This window comes from Typopeltis vanoorti, chromosome 1 (genome assembly GCF_054136105.1).
Source record: "Typopeltis vanoorti isolate ZY-2024b chromosome 1, IOZ_Tvanoo_1.0, whole genome shotgun sequence".
NCBI lineage: Eukaryota > Metazoa > Arthropoda > Arachnida > Uropygi > Thelyphonidae > Typopeltis > Typopeltis vanoorti.
Window position 1 is genome coordinate 108,777,434 of NC_143549.1, and position 15,512 is coordinate 108,792,945.

At 36.0% G+C, this 15,512-nt stretch overlaps 1 protein-coding gene across 10 annotated transcripts in view; it reads right to left on the bottom strand.

The window, feature by feature from the left end:
* Window positions 1–15,188, bottom strand: part of LOC150110302 (F-box/LRR-repeat protein 20) — a 325,839-nt gene extending 310,651 nt beyond the window's left edge. For 5 of the 10 annotated variants that reach the window (XM_090392641.1, XM_090392698.1, XM_090392690.1 and 2 more), the window contains exon 1: window positions 14,857–14,989. The gene's annotated coding sequence lies outside the window, so the exon portion shown is untranslated. Of the gene's footprint in view, window positions 1–14,856; window positions 14,991–15,055 lie in introns of those variants that run through there. The other 5 variants (XM_090392658.1, XM_090392667.1, XM_090392650.1 and 2 more) reach the window with 4 other exon arrangements.
* Window positions 15,189–15,512: the final 324 nt, after the last annotated feature.

Consider the following 15,512-nt stretch of genomic DNA (forward strand, 5'->3'; position numbering starts at 1 on the left):
GAGATGGATGCAGTGTTTGCTCACAGCAGATCAAAATGCACTCGCATGAAAATCTCTGAACAGTGCTTGGAGCTTTTTAAGAAGAATAAAACCTATTTTGTGTGTCGATTTATCACTATAGATGAGACTTGGATTCGCCATTACACACCAGAATCCAAACAACAGTCAAAACAGTTTGACAGAAGCCGGTTGTTCAGCACCAAAGACGACAGAGTCTGTTCCATCAGCAGGAAAGGTAATGGCATCGGTGTTTTGGAATGCAAAAAGGCATTTTGTTTATTAATTATCTTGAAATGGGTAAAACAATAACCGAGGAATATTATTCCGATATTTTAACCAGACTAGATGAGACGAAAAAATTCGTGAGAAACGACCTGGTTTGCAGAAGAAAAAATCATCTTTCATCAGGACAATGCACCTGCCTACAAAGGTGTTTTGGCAATGAGAAAATTAAGGGATCTTCACTATGAATTGTTGGAACATCCATCCTATTCCCCAGATTTGGCTCCCTCTAACTTCTATCTCTTCCCAAAACTAAAACTCTTCCTCACTGGTTAACGTTTTTCTTCGAATCAAGAGGTGATTGCAGCTGTAGAGAGGTATTTTGCAGATCTTACTGAGAACCTCTACAGGGATGGATAATGGTGCTGGAGCATTGCTGGAATAAATGTATTAGTCTTAAGAAAGATTATGTTGAAAAATAAAAATAATTTTGAAATTATAAATTTGTTTTTTCATTGTTAGGCTGAGAACTTTTCAGACCACCCTCGTATATATAAGAAAAGAAGATTCTCTTCTCCTCAGTCAGAAACTGTTTCCATTCTCCAAAGAAATCTTAAGCCACAGAAGATATATATATATATATCTTCTGTGGCTTAAGATTTCCTTGCCTTATTATGCATCATTCATCTGCTGTTTCTACCATTTTCTCCAGTTCTGAAATCTAACTTTTTATTCTTGAAATCTGATTTCCTGCATCCCATATTCCCTAAAAGTGAAGCCATCCTCCATACGTAAAAGGGATATTCAAGATTAGGCATCCTCAAGTAAAGAATATTGGATTACAGAAAAAGATAAGTATCACTCTTCTGGTTAAAGGAATTATACCAGGTGCAGTTTGGATAGTTAAGATGGGCTGTTGTTGTTATAGCAGATGTGGGGGTTTGGTCAAAAATAGATCAGGTTTGGATATCTCCAGGTGGTGGTGCACATCATCTAGGTTGGTGTTTATGCCTCAAATGTTGGTGAACTGAATGGAAGAAATTTTTGTTTGTAAAATATTGGAAAGATATGTAATGTCAACCTTTTCCTTTGTTTAGAACATTACACATGTTCTCATCACATGAATCAAGAAATTCCAAAACACTATCATAGAGATCATTAAAGTGTCACAGACAGTTTCCATTTGAGAACCATCTGATTTCAGTGTGAAGCAAAAGATGCTCAAATTCTTCTTCATTTGCATTGCAAAGTTTCCAAAAAAATACAGGTATTCAATGACTGGGCTTTTATTTTATTCACTGCTTTAATAACATTATCAAAAGTCTTAAGTAAACTACTGCTAAGATGTTTTGCAGCTAAGTGATGCCTATGAAGAATGCAGTGAATTGTAAAGATAATTGGAACTGCTTCTTTTAAATGTGCTATAAATCCATGGTGATGACCTATCATAGCTGGTACTCCATCAGTTGCACATGCAATAATATTTGTGAGAGGAATGTTTTTAACATTAAAAAAAAAATGTCCTTAAAAACCTTAAAAATTGTAGAACCTTTTGTGTCAATTTTCAGTTGTTCAGCAAATAGAAACTCTTCAATAATTTCTTCATTAGTATTTATATAATGCACGTAGGCCATTAACAAAGCTTCACTGTCACAAAGTAATCACACTGAATTGCAAAGAAAATTCTATGGTTTTTAAATCAACAGAAAGTTTTTTTTTCAATGTCCTTTGCCATTTCGTCAATTCTTGTTGATACTGAACTATGACTGAGAGGAACTGACAACATTATATTACTTTTACCTGGGCCAATCATCATATCTAAAACTTCATTTATAGTCTGTAAGATGAGGGTTTTGCCAATAGTATGTGGCTTTCCACATTTGGCAATTAATTTTGAAAGTTTGTAAAAGACAACAATCCCTTCTCTTGTTGGTTACTTTGTTTTACAACCAACCCTTTAAATCCAGGACGATTTTTAAATTTATTCTTTAATTCATGAAAATACTCCACATCCTTTTTTGCTATCTTTGGATGCTTTGTTCTTAAATGTTCAATCATTCTTGAAGGCTTCATTCCTTCATTTTAGCAAGTTTTTTTCACATATTAAGTATACTGATAATTGCTCATTATTCATAGGTGGAATAACTCCATATTTTAAATATTCACTTGAATACTGATGACACTTTCTTTTTTCAGTCATTTTAATGGGTCCACACAATACCACAGGCTAGATGTACACTGCAAACCAGGGTTGTCAGATAAGCATTAGGAAAAGTAGCAGATAAAGTTTATAAAAGAAGTGGATTGTGCTAAAAATAGCCTAAATTAATTATTTTCAATATAGAAAATTCAGAACAAAAAGTAGCCCAATTACTTAACTGTCGATGTAAAAATTCTAAAAAATAAGTAGCAAATAAATTTGAACAATATTGCCAAATATACAATATTGTAAACAGTGTTGCCAAACATACAATAGGATGCTAGATTAAATATGGAATTTTTGGTTTTTATTATATTAGTAGTATTATAATGCTTACTGCCCCTCTCCTCATCGTTTACACAGCATCCTCCAAGGATGCACTACCATACCCACATCAGATTAAGAACCATTGGTTTAAAGTAGGAATGCACAGACTGTGGCCCTCCGTTGATTTGCTGGTGGCCTGCCTCACCGTGTATTATTTTAACTTTAACAAGTTACACGATAGGTAATTTTTAAAAATGGTACATGCGCAAAGCAAAGTAGCTGTGACTTCACGATTGCCTGTCTACTTACGATAATCGGTTAGTAATAATGTTAACAAATTTTATAATTCATCTATTTGTTATATGAGTATTTTGTTTTTGTAGGTGCAGTTGCTACAATTAATTATCACCCCTAGGAAACGGTAAAAAATAAATTCTACAATGGATAAAGCAGGGCCAAGTAGGAATTGCAAACTACAGGATGAAAAACGGCAGTTTCATGATAGCTGGACCGAAAAATATGGTATTGTGCAGTCGTTTAATAATATCGTGTGCTTGATTTGCAAAAGTGCTGTAGCCATACCAAAAGAATACAATATAAGGAGACACTATGAAAGTCTGCATTCTACATTTTCAAATCTACCCGAAGAACTATGTAAACAAAAGATTTCGTTTTTGAAACGAGAATTGACAGGTCAGCAAGTGCTGTTTACAAAACCTATTCAAGATTCGGAAATCGCAACAGAAATAAATTTTGAAATATCTCGCCTTATAGCAAAAAAGGTGCCGACCATTTACAGACGGAGATTTCATTAAAGATTGCCTTGAGATAGCTGCTAAAAAAATTTGTCCTGAATCAGCCAAAAATTTTGATAAAATTCAGTTAAACAAGATGACTGTGCAAAGAAGACTGTGCAATGTCAGAAAATGTAAAGGATCAATTAACATCTTATTCAAAGAAATTTGCCTATTTTTCATTAGCTATTGATGAATCAACTGACATTACTTCACAGCCAAGTTGTTAATATTTGCATGTGGAATAATGCAATAGTTTGAGGTAAGTGAGGAGCTGATTGGAATGAGTTCATTGTCAGATCAAACGAAAGGTAATGACATGTTCACTGGGCTATGGGAACAGTATTCCAAAATTGATTTAGATCTGACAAAATTATCAAGTATCACAACTGACGGAGCTCTTTCCATGATAGGAGCTAATTCTGGATTGGTAACATTATTGAAACAGCATTTGGGACGACACGACAATGAGTTGATACAATTCCACTGTATAATCCGCCAGGAGAGCTTGTGCCCTAAGAAACTTGGATTTGAACATGTCATGAAAGTTGTGGTTTCAACGATTAATTTTATAAAATCCCGTGGATTAATCACTGACAATTTAAAAAGTTTCTTAAGTGTCTTGGTCTACTGTCAGCAAGGTTATCATAAAGTGGAAACTTGATGGAACCAAATCTCTCCCTCGAATTGGTAGGCCAAAGAAACTAACAAATTGGACCAGCAAATTCTTAAGTGTGCTGTCACAAAATCATCAATCAGCATTAGCAACTATCACAAATGACTTCCACATGAGCTAAGGAATGGATGCTAATGACAGAACTATTTGATGGGAGGTGTTTGCTATTGGGCGTCATGGTCGCTGCGCCTCACAAGCCCTTCATTACATCTGGCAGTGTCCAGTGTTGTCAGGAATGGTGCAAACAACACCATCAATTTGAACATTGACTGTGGATCAATGGAAGAGGGTCCTGGGAAGCGATGAATTGCAGTACACAATATAGCTATCCAATGGTATGTCTGAACCTTACAGATGCTTGGTGAATAATGCTTACAAGAATGTCGCGTATCGATCGTGAAATTTGGAGGTGGTAGCATAATAGCCTGGGTCACTTTTCCTTGGTTGGGACTGGGCTCAACTGGTTCAGTATCTTTATATGCTGATGCCTCACATGACATTTTGGACAATTCCATTCTTCACAGATTGTGGCAACAGTTTGGAATATGGCAACCAAAACTGGAACATCTCTGGCAGCTCTGTGTGTGTGTGTGTGTGTGTGTGTGTATTCATGCCAGCCAGGTTGGCCAAGTGGTTAGTGTATCCGCTCTCCAGCCAATAGGCTGCAGGTTCGAATCCCTCCATGGGCATGGATCTTTGCGATTGTCTGAAAATACTAGTGGTGGTGGAGACAGAGTTGTATAGTAGGTGCTCTCCCTCAATGAGTCTTTGTGCTCTCTGGAGGTGTCGTGTAATAATAACAATATCGATTTGTTTTAGTATTTTGTTGAGTGTACATGCACATATATACACACACACACAAACACACATGCATACATACACACACACACACACACACACATACATACACGCATGCGCACATACACGCGCGCATGCGCACACCCACCCACCCACGCATATACACACCCACCCACACCCATGCATATACACGCGCACACACGCGCACATATATACACACACGCACGCGCATGCACACACACACGCACGCGCACACACGCACGCACGCGCACGCACGCACACGCACGCACACATATATACACACACGCACGCGCACGCACACACACGCGCGCACACATATACACACACGCGCGCGCACGCACACACACACGCGCGCACACATATACACACGCGCACACATATACACACACGCGCACACATATACACACACGCGCACACACGTGCACACACACGCACGCACACACGCGCACACACACGCACACAACCTTGATGGAACCATGTTTCACTCAAGATTTCTCCATGAGTGCAGGTCACAAAGATGCTTCTAATGATCTCTTGATCTTGAGCCACTCTCTTCCATGTTATACCCATAGATTTCACTAGTGGATCTTCCCATCTTGTAGGTGGTCTTCCTGGTTTTCTCTTCATTCTTGGTTGCCAGTTGAGTATTCTATATGTCCATCTGTTGAGTCTGGCTATGTGACCTACCCATCTCATCTTGCTTTCATATACTGCAGTTACCACATCTTTTATGCCTGATCTCTTTCTTAGTTCCGTGTTTCTAACATGTTCCATTCTGCTGATGTTACAAATCCTGTGTTCTATTGAACGCCGAGTTATTCTGAGAGTCTCTTCTTCTTTTCTTGTCGTGTTCCATGTTTCTGATCCATATGTGAGTGATGGTAGAATATCACTATTAAATAGTTTTGCCTTTGGAAAGATGTCAAGATTTGGATCAGTAAGTGTTTCTTTTAGTCTGTTGAATGAGAGCCATGCAGCTTTCTTTCTTTTTACTAGTTCTTCAGATAAATCGTTATTCATTTTTAATGTTTGTCCTAAGTACTTGTATGAGTCAACTTGTTCTATAGGGATGTTATCAATACATAGGTGACTGTCACTCGTGTAGATGTTTTTGATCCATTTTGTTTTTTCTAGATTCATTTCTAAGCCCATGTTACTTCTGTTTGTGTATACTTTTTTATCAATTTCTTCTAGGTTGGGTTGTGGGATATCAGTACTAGATCATCGGCAAACATAAGATATATACACACCCACACATATATATATCCGCACATATATACACACCCACATACACACACTTTAACCTGGCTTTTCAATGAAAGTTTGGCTTCGGCACAGGGAATGGAAGGAAGGTAAGAATATGCCATTGCATAAGGGTGGTAATAGACTGGAAGTGTCTAATTATAGGCCAGTCTGTGTGTCATCAGTAGTTGTTAAGATCTTGGAGAAAGTAGTGAAGGACCGTATACAACATTGGGCAGATGAGGGTAATGTTATCTGTGAGAGTCAACATGGATTTGTGAAAGGACACTCTTGTTTTAGCAATATGCTAGCCTTTTATAATAAAGTTACAAGAACATTACATGAGGGAAAGGCATATACTGCCATTTTCTTAGACTTAGCAAAGGCATTTGACAGGGTGCCACATGATAAGCTGATATTTAAGTTGCAGCACATGGGTCTGGATGTCAGATTGGTCAACTGGATTCAGGATTGGCTGGCTGATAGGTATCAGAGATTGCTGCAATTGTGTATGGTGGAGCAGTTTAAAGGAGGCAGAGGGTTACAAGTGGGGTCCCACAGGGCTCAGTACTAGGACCTATATTGTTTAACCTTTATATCAATGACATTGCCAGTGGATTGCAAGGGGATATTCAGTTGTGTGCGGATGATGCGAAGCTGGGAAGGATTATTAGTAATAGTGCAGATGTGGTAGCCCTGCAAGATTATTTGAATAAGCTAGATATGTGGGCATATGAATGGGGGTGTCAGTTTAATGCAGCAAAATGTAAGGTCTTGAGATTTGGGAAACATCGATGGGATGCAGCATATTCTATGGGAGGAGTTATGCTGAAGGAAGTAGGGGAGACAAGAGATCTGGGTTGATGGTTGATAGAAACCTGAAGTTTAGGGGACATATTGCAAAGGTGGTGAAGGTAACACAGAGAATTGCTGCAATTATGAGAAGGACACTGACCTGCAGAGATAAGAGGGTTATCATTCCGTTCTGATCAGACCACACTTGGACTACTGTTCTCAGATTTGGTCTCCAGGATTTGAAGGGGATAAATTAACTGTGGAAAGGATACAAAGACGGTTTCAGGACTGTACAAGGATAGTTACGAGGATCAGCTGAGGGAATGTGGACTGCAGAGTTTGGTGGATAGAAGAAGGAGAGGTGATATGATTGAGACTTTTAAACTGCTGAGAAGTGGTTACAGGGCTGACACTGGGGAGTTCTTTCGCTTGGTTGAACAGCGGGAAGAGTGATGACAAGAGGCCATCCCTGGAAGTTACGAAAGGAAACTGTGAGCAAGAGGGTGAGGAGTGGTTTCTTTGCGTGGAGGGTGGGTTGAACCGTGGAATGCATTGCTTGATGGAGTGGTGAGAGCGAGAACGGTCAATGAGTTTAAGGAGTGGTATGATAGACTTTGTGTTTCTTGGGGGGGGGACCTTCCCTCGATGAGTCTTGACAGACTTTATGTTCTTAGGAAGGACCTCCCACGATGAGTCTTTTGACTCCATGGAGGCCTGAATAATAATAATAATATACATACACATCACACACACACATATTCAGGTCTCTTTTTATGCAGTAACTGCATATTAAAAATCGCACAAAAAAAGACCTAACTTATGTTGAAAAATTAGGGATACATTCCATAATTTTTTAAAACCGCATAAAACTGAAGCAATGAATTAAAATAAACTTAAAATTGCATAAAAAGTTTATGAAAATTCAAGAAAATAAGAATGCCTAAGTTTGTTTTAAAGCTTTATTCTTTTAATTTTACTGAAAAGTAACACTTCTTTTTTTTTTTTTTACATTTTGTCATCAGAATTATCGTCGCTATTAGACAATATTCGGCAACGTTTGTGAACTTGTGCAAAATCACTTTCATCACCAGAAGAGATAGTCAGCACATTAGATCTGTATGGTAAACGCAATGGTTCTTCACAAACAGAATGAGCTTCACCCTCGTTCTGTGCTGATTTTCCTTCTGACAAAATAATCAGCGATTAAACTTTGCGATGATGATTTCACTAATTTTTTATACAGCTCGCGATATCCAAGCATAGTTCTTCAGCTCATGTTGGAATTTAAATGCCCATTCAGAATTTTTGTCATTAACAAGAAGATGATTTTCCAATTTATTGCAGAGTTCAAGACCTTCTTAAATTATATTTGGAATTATGGGTACAGGTTTTTCTTCCCTTCATTATTGTTTTCTGGATCTTCGACGATATCTAAAATTAACTGATATTCAATAATATCATTGTCACTTAAGACATTATCCACAAACAATTCATCTACATCGTTCTGAACGTATCAAACCCTTCTCCACCAATTTCATGTGCAAAAGTAATGGTTTCAGCTGCTAATGTAGATGTTTGCAACACCTCCAGGCCAACTGCTTTCCAGCAGGCATTTATAGTTTGTGCTCTTATTTCAGCAATAGCAGATGCAACATGATTTAAGCAGTCCAAAATAGAAATTTTTTTCCAAATGTCAGTTACTGTTAATGATTCATTTTCTAGTTTATCCAATATAAATTGAAAAGTGTGCTTAACGTAATATTTTTGAAAAGTAGCAATTATGCCTTGATCTAATGGCAGAATAATGCTTGTATTGGGTGGGAAAAAACACTAACTGCACATTTGGATGTTCTAAATGCGAATGACCTAATGCATTGTCAACAATTAATAAAACTTTAAAATCGAGAGCTTTTTGTTTCATATATGTTTCTACTTCTGGTACAAAGCAATTATTGAACCATTCAGTAAATACAGCAGTTGTTACCCAGGTCTTTGTATTAGTCATCCACTGTACCAGCAGCTGTTTTAGATCTGTGCCTTTTAGACTTAGAGATCGATTTACTAGGAGGGGGGGGGGGGGGTTTCAATATTCAATCTCCTGATGCACTGCTGCAAATTAACAACATTACTCTATCTTTGCTTACTTTAAACCCACTTGCTTTTTTCTCAGACTTTGCGATGTAAGTTCGACTAGGCATTTTCTTCCAAAATGATCCTGATGAAACAGGATTGTTTTGGAAGAAACAGCGTTAAACACTTGATCGAGACAATATCCACCATCTTCAATAATTTTGGCTAACTTCTCTTGAAAATTTTTGGCTACTTCTTCATCTGCTGCTGCAATCTCACCTGTAATCTTCAAGTTATGAAGTTCATTCCTTTTTAAAAGCCTGCTAAGCGAAAATTCTTTATCGGCCTGGGAAGCAGAAGTAGACGGCTCCAATTGCTTCATCTGTTCATAAAACCGAAGAGCTTTTTGCTTAATTAAATAACCACCTATATGAATTCTTCTTTGTGTTAATTCTTCAATCCAAATTACGAGTGCTCATTCCGTTTTTTTCTAATAAAGCATCTTTTGAGTACGATGATAATTTGGCACTTAGTTTTGTGCCAGAAATGACAGATTTTCTTATTGCGACTTCATTTTTTTTTTAATTGCTCTTATAGTAGATTCGCCTAAATTAAAATGTTTACCAATCACGATAGATCCCTCTCCTTTTGCTAAGGGATCTAAAATTGAAATTTTCATTTCCAAAGAAATTGCTTTTCTTTGGTGCTAATTTTCTCCATTGGGCCAAATTAAATCTTTAAAATAACAATTAGCAAAATTTAGGCTTTCAATAATAAAAAGACAAACACTTACTCACTTGCAAAATTAAACTTCATGAACACTCATTGCTTACGCGTTATCATGTTATGCCAGAATGTGCTGCAACACGCTGTTCATTATGTACAGCGGCGATGAACGAATTGGTCAACAACACGCGAAATCACATGCGTTATAGGTAAAATTTTCCAACTGTTATACAAGCAAAATAGTTACTACTTTAAAAACTACAATGATAGTAAAAGAGAAGTTAATTTTCCGCTGTGTAATAATAAACAACTCATCCCACAATACGGATTGATTACCCCAATGTTTCCCAAACTGTGTTCCTGAGGAGAATAATATTTGTAAATGTCGAAAAGCTCAGACCCAGAATGTCTAAATAACATCTCCAAATAGCAAATGTTAGTGACCAAGCCATGTATTTTTAAACGTGGAAGTATTCATGAATTATCGTTAATTTTCACACATTGAAGCTTTTCAAATTCGGGAAAGGGAATACCGCTGTTTATGACCGGCCATAAAAATTGCCTGCAAGCCGATTACAACAATGAGCAGCTTATCCTCTTCACAAAACTGAACAAAATAACAGTGCTGCAAATGTTAGTGATCCAATTAGAAAAGATGTATAAAGAAAATTTTTCCACTGAAATTAAATATCAAGGCAGTCTGTATCCAGTTCTCAAATCTAGTAATACTGAATACTTTCTTCACAAGTTCGTATTGTAGGGTGAAAGTGCTTGTTTCGAAACCATAGTGCCATAATTTTTTAAAAGTAATAGTCCTACAGATTTAAATTTTAATATGAATAAGAGACAAGGGACTTTGTTTAATTTTGGTGTTAAGAAATCTCTTGAAGATGTTTGTGACTCAACAGATAGTGATTCATCCACCTCCAGCCTACAAAGCAATCTCCAGGAGATGTACAAAAAGAGGGGGAAAACTATCAGCACACAGGAAAAAAAGGCTACAGTCACTCGTAAATACTATAATAATATTATAAATTTTGGTGATCAGAATGGGATATGTCAATGAAAAGTAGCACAAATTAATTTAATGATGTTTGTTTAATTGATGCTTAATTATTAATTAATAATCAGCTAAATTAACAATTAATTATTAATTTAATACATTACAAAATAACAAAGGTGTTCCATGAAAATTTCAGGATTTGTGAAGTGTTCCATTGTAGGAAAAGTTTGGGAATGCTGGATTACCCTATTATCGAAATGGATTCCCTTCTGTTGACATGTGCAGAAGTGTCGAAAGGTCTCGTATCTGTGGGCGTACTATACATAAGTTTTGAAGTTATGCACCGCATAACTTCAAATTCGCATAAAAAAGATCTGCATAAAAAGAGACCCGAGTGTACTTGTATCTTTGATTTTCTTTTTTATAACAATACTACACACGAGAGGCCACAAGGCCTATAGCAAATAAATGCCATGCGCGAGCTGAGGTCAAGAGGAAATAATCTGCTGAATTCTTCTTAGAGGAGCTGAATGTTGTAGTCCTGGGGGAACACTTCATGGGGAAGGATGTTCCACAAAACTGAGGTAGTTGGAATAAAAGATGACTGGGAGTAACAGGTTTAGTGATGCAGCTCAACTGTAAAATAATGCTGCTTGTGTTCTGTAGGTTTAGCAGAAATGTCCCCAGAGATATCTGTAGAAGAGACAATGCAGAAAATGACCATTTATGAAACAATGGTTCAAGGAAGTCTAAGAGAGGAATCATCAATCAATGAACACTCTTCTGAACAGCAAGAATTTTTTGAGGGGGGGGGTCTTAGGTGCACCATCCCAAATGTGAGAGTGGTATACCAAGGATGAGCAGATGTTAAATATGTACAGAGTAAGCAATGGACAGAAACGAAGTGGTGTCTTCACTAAAAATGATACCAAGTCCTCTGTAAGCTGAAGAAGTGATATGATTTGCCAGGAAAGCCTAGGAATACAAGTCAGTGTGAGAAGAGAGATCTGGTCAAGCTGAACATCATCAAAAGTGGAAAAGAACTGAAGGTCTTTTTTTTTTTTTTTTTTGCAAGAAAAAAGGCAAAAACTTGTTTTTGGAACTACTGAATGAGATATTACCCTACTGCAACATGGTGTGAAGATCAGTGTTTAGGTATCTATTATATATCAAGAATCTTGAGATGAATGAGCATTATAAGGTTTATCAGGAGTAGGATGAGTGGAGAGTGCTATCATCAGCAAAACTGAATAGGGTACGTCAGTGGGAGCAAGCCATTTATATATAAGAAAGAAGGTGAAATAACAGAGCCCTGAGGAACATCTGCATTAACAGGAAAATCTGAAGAAAACACTCCATTATATGCAGTGAATGATCTTCTTGAGAAAACGTGCAATCCAATTACAAAGAAAGAAGGCAAAAATCATAATATGCCAATTTGCTGAGAAGCCCTTCACTCTATCAAATGCCTTGGAAATGGAAAGTGCAACTGCACACGTCTCTCCATGACATTTCTAGAGGTGGGTGGTGTATGCCAGTGAATATCTGCTGTGGATCTTGCTTAGTAAAATCCATTGGGTGGTCGCTGATTAGTTGAAAGTTCTCCAGAAGTTAAAGAAGTTGGCTGTTGATCTTCTTAATTACACTGGACTCTACTAAGGTATTTTCCAAAGTAATTGAGAAGGTAATACGTTGATAGCTGAATGGTAAACATCATTTTTTTTTTTGAATTGGCTATATATAGGCTTGCTTCCATGCTGTAAGGTGGAATATAAAAACAGGTGTTAGTTCAGGAGCACATCTCTTAAGTACAACTGGTGGGATTTTTTGTCAGAGTTCTAGTCCTATTCTCCTTTCTAAATCTTGAAATGCAATCTGACAGTCTCTTTCAAATAGAACAATGTTGGAATGTTCCTATATTAATTCTCATACATAAATCATACAGATTTCTATGATTTTAGTTCACTGCATCATGATAATCTTCCAAGTTACACCCTAACTAAGCCTGTTGTGATTACCTGTTTTGTAGTGTCACACATTGTTTGCTTATAGAAATTTTTGCATCCCACTAAGGAGAGCAAGATAGTTTCCAAATGGATGCAAAATAAACGTCTCAGTTTATTTTGCATCCAATAATTAACCCTCCTAATCCCCTTGTACTCTAAAGTTGCTGTTATCCCTTAACAATTGTATAAATTCCGTTTGTTTATTGTTATGCATGTCTTCTTACCTCCAACCTACAATGTCTTTATGAACACTTTCTTTTCCATTCAACTAATTTGTTATACATTTCATGCTCACTCTTTCTTTCATATTTGCAGTCATTAAGGATCATATGAAATATATTATTCACTTCTGAGTTGTAACCTTAAACACCTGAAAACATCTTCATCACTGTTTCATCCACAACAGCTGTAATTATAGAGTCTGTACAGCTAATGCAATATTTTGCCTTTTAACTCATCCTTACCATTGTTCATGTATTTCTCTTTTGCTTGTCAGCACGTGTTCATTTCTTTCTTATTCCTCTCTTTTGTTATCATACTAGTTTGAACTACCAATCTCAATCTCTTTCTTCTCTCTCATTTGATTCAATGCTTTCTTCTACAATGGTATGCATTTTATAATCATTTTTAGTATAAGTATTATTTCTGGGTCACTTTTGGAGGTGAAACTAAATAAACTAAACTCACTACAACAGGCCAAATTCTAAGACAACAATTCAACACTGGAGCATCCATTGCCCATTCTGGTAATGCATTCCAGTCATGCACTACTTGCCATGCAGAAAATCTCCTTTTCAATTCTTTACTCGCACAATGCGTACAGTTTCCAGAAACGACTCTTTGTTCTCCCATTTCTCTATTAATTTATGCAACATCCCTCCATACCATATCTATCTTACAGCCTCCTCTCACTAAGTTGTCTCAATCATATCACCTCTTCTCCTGTATGTCAAGCTCTACAAAGCACATTCCCTTAAATTTCTCATGCTCAATATTCCAGTCTTCAGATAGTCTGAGTTCATTGTCTTTACAATGCATACCACAACGGTTCATTTTATGCTCTCTTCCACAACAGTATGCATTTAATAGTGATTTTGGATATACTTGACATTCATAATCATTTAAATTATTATAAAGTACCTAAAAATACATGTTTTATAACATAATCTCAATATTTTAAAAAAAAACATGCTATACATACAGCTGTCAAACAAAATCCCTCTCATGTGACAAACTGTCACTAAGTTGAATGATTAAGAACACAGAGAAAACTTACTCTGCTAACCAATTGGGCATATATCAGTTGTCCATTTCTTAATCATGAGTACACAAATGTGGTAACCAAAACAGAGAATATTTAAACACAAATAAGAATACTTTGCAATCTTTTAGATTAACGTCTGATGAACATACAAAATCAAAAAAATGTTTATGAAATCTAATGACACAAATACTAAATAAACAAAACTTACAATAGATAATAAAATTAATGGAGAAAATAACAAAAAGGTATCTCTTAAAAAAAAAACACTTTTGTTTCTTTCCTTTAAAAAGGGATAACAATATGAAATTGTCAATGTATTTGGAAAATAGCTTTCGGGATTTTTTTTTTTTTTTTAAAAAAGTTCTGGATGTCAGTTGCAACTATATGTTGCCAATTTTTAATACACAGAAATTTTGTTTTAATAAATTACATTTAGTTGCCATGAAGAATATTTGGAAATGACAGTTATATTGTTGGCAGAAAAATGTGCATCGTCTTAAAATATAATTAAAAATGTTTGATATGAAATATTTCACGCACCAGTGTTGTAAGAAGCAGCTCCTCTGTGTTGTATAGCGTTTATCATTAATTTTATTATTTTTGTACATGCCTCCAAATATAAAGTTTACAGGGTTAGTAAAACTTCAAGCTTTGTTTCCATTTGAAAGAACTCACAATTATTGACAAAACATTTTATGTCAGGGCCAAATAATTACATCCACAGAAGTAAAACATTACTGAACAGATTATGTCATATTAAAATACACCCTACCTCTGTACAAATTTTAGCTTAACGAGGACTCATACCCTACATCACTGCATCAGTCAATCATAAACAGCTTTGTCCAGAACAGCTGTCCACCACAACGCATGCCAAATAATGGCAGATCGCAAAATTTCAGCTGTGAACGGATAATTTAACTAATAAACAAAAGTAGTTTAACAATAATTTTAAATGACTACTGACTTACCACATATTAAAAGATTAGATAATCTGATAAAAAATTTTACAACAATATTTTGTTGCCGTCGGAACAGTATTTTAAGATAAATTTCATTAGATGAATCTGCGGTCTTATCATTTTAACTATGTTTAGAGATGCAATGCAGAAACGCTGACTTCTAAATACAACATCGACTTTTTTTGTTTGTTTGGTTTGAAGATGATGAACACAAATAGAAAGTACGCATAATATAAAATGCTTAAGTATATTTTTTTCATAGATTTATATATTATATTATTATATTGCTGTTTGAATCCTTCAATGAGAGATCAAACAGTAAGGTTAATTTATACTTAATTAATAATTAATAATAATAAAATATAATAAATAAAATTTCTGAATACACAGAACAGTGGATAAGCTGCTATTTGAAAAGTAAAATACGGTTATGTTCCATGAGCACTAACACTTGCTAATTGACTTT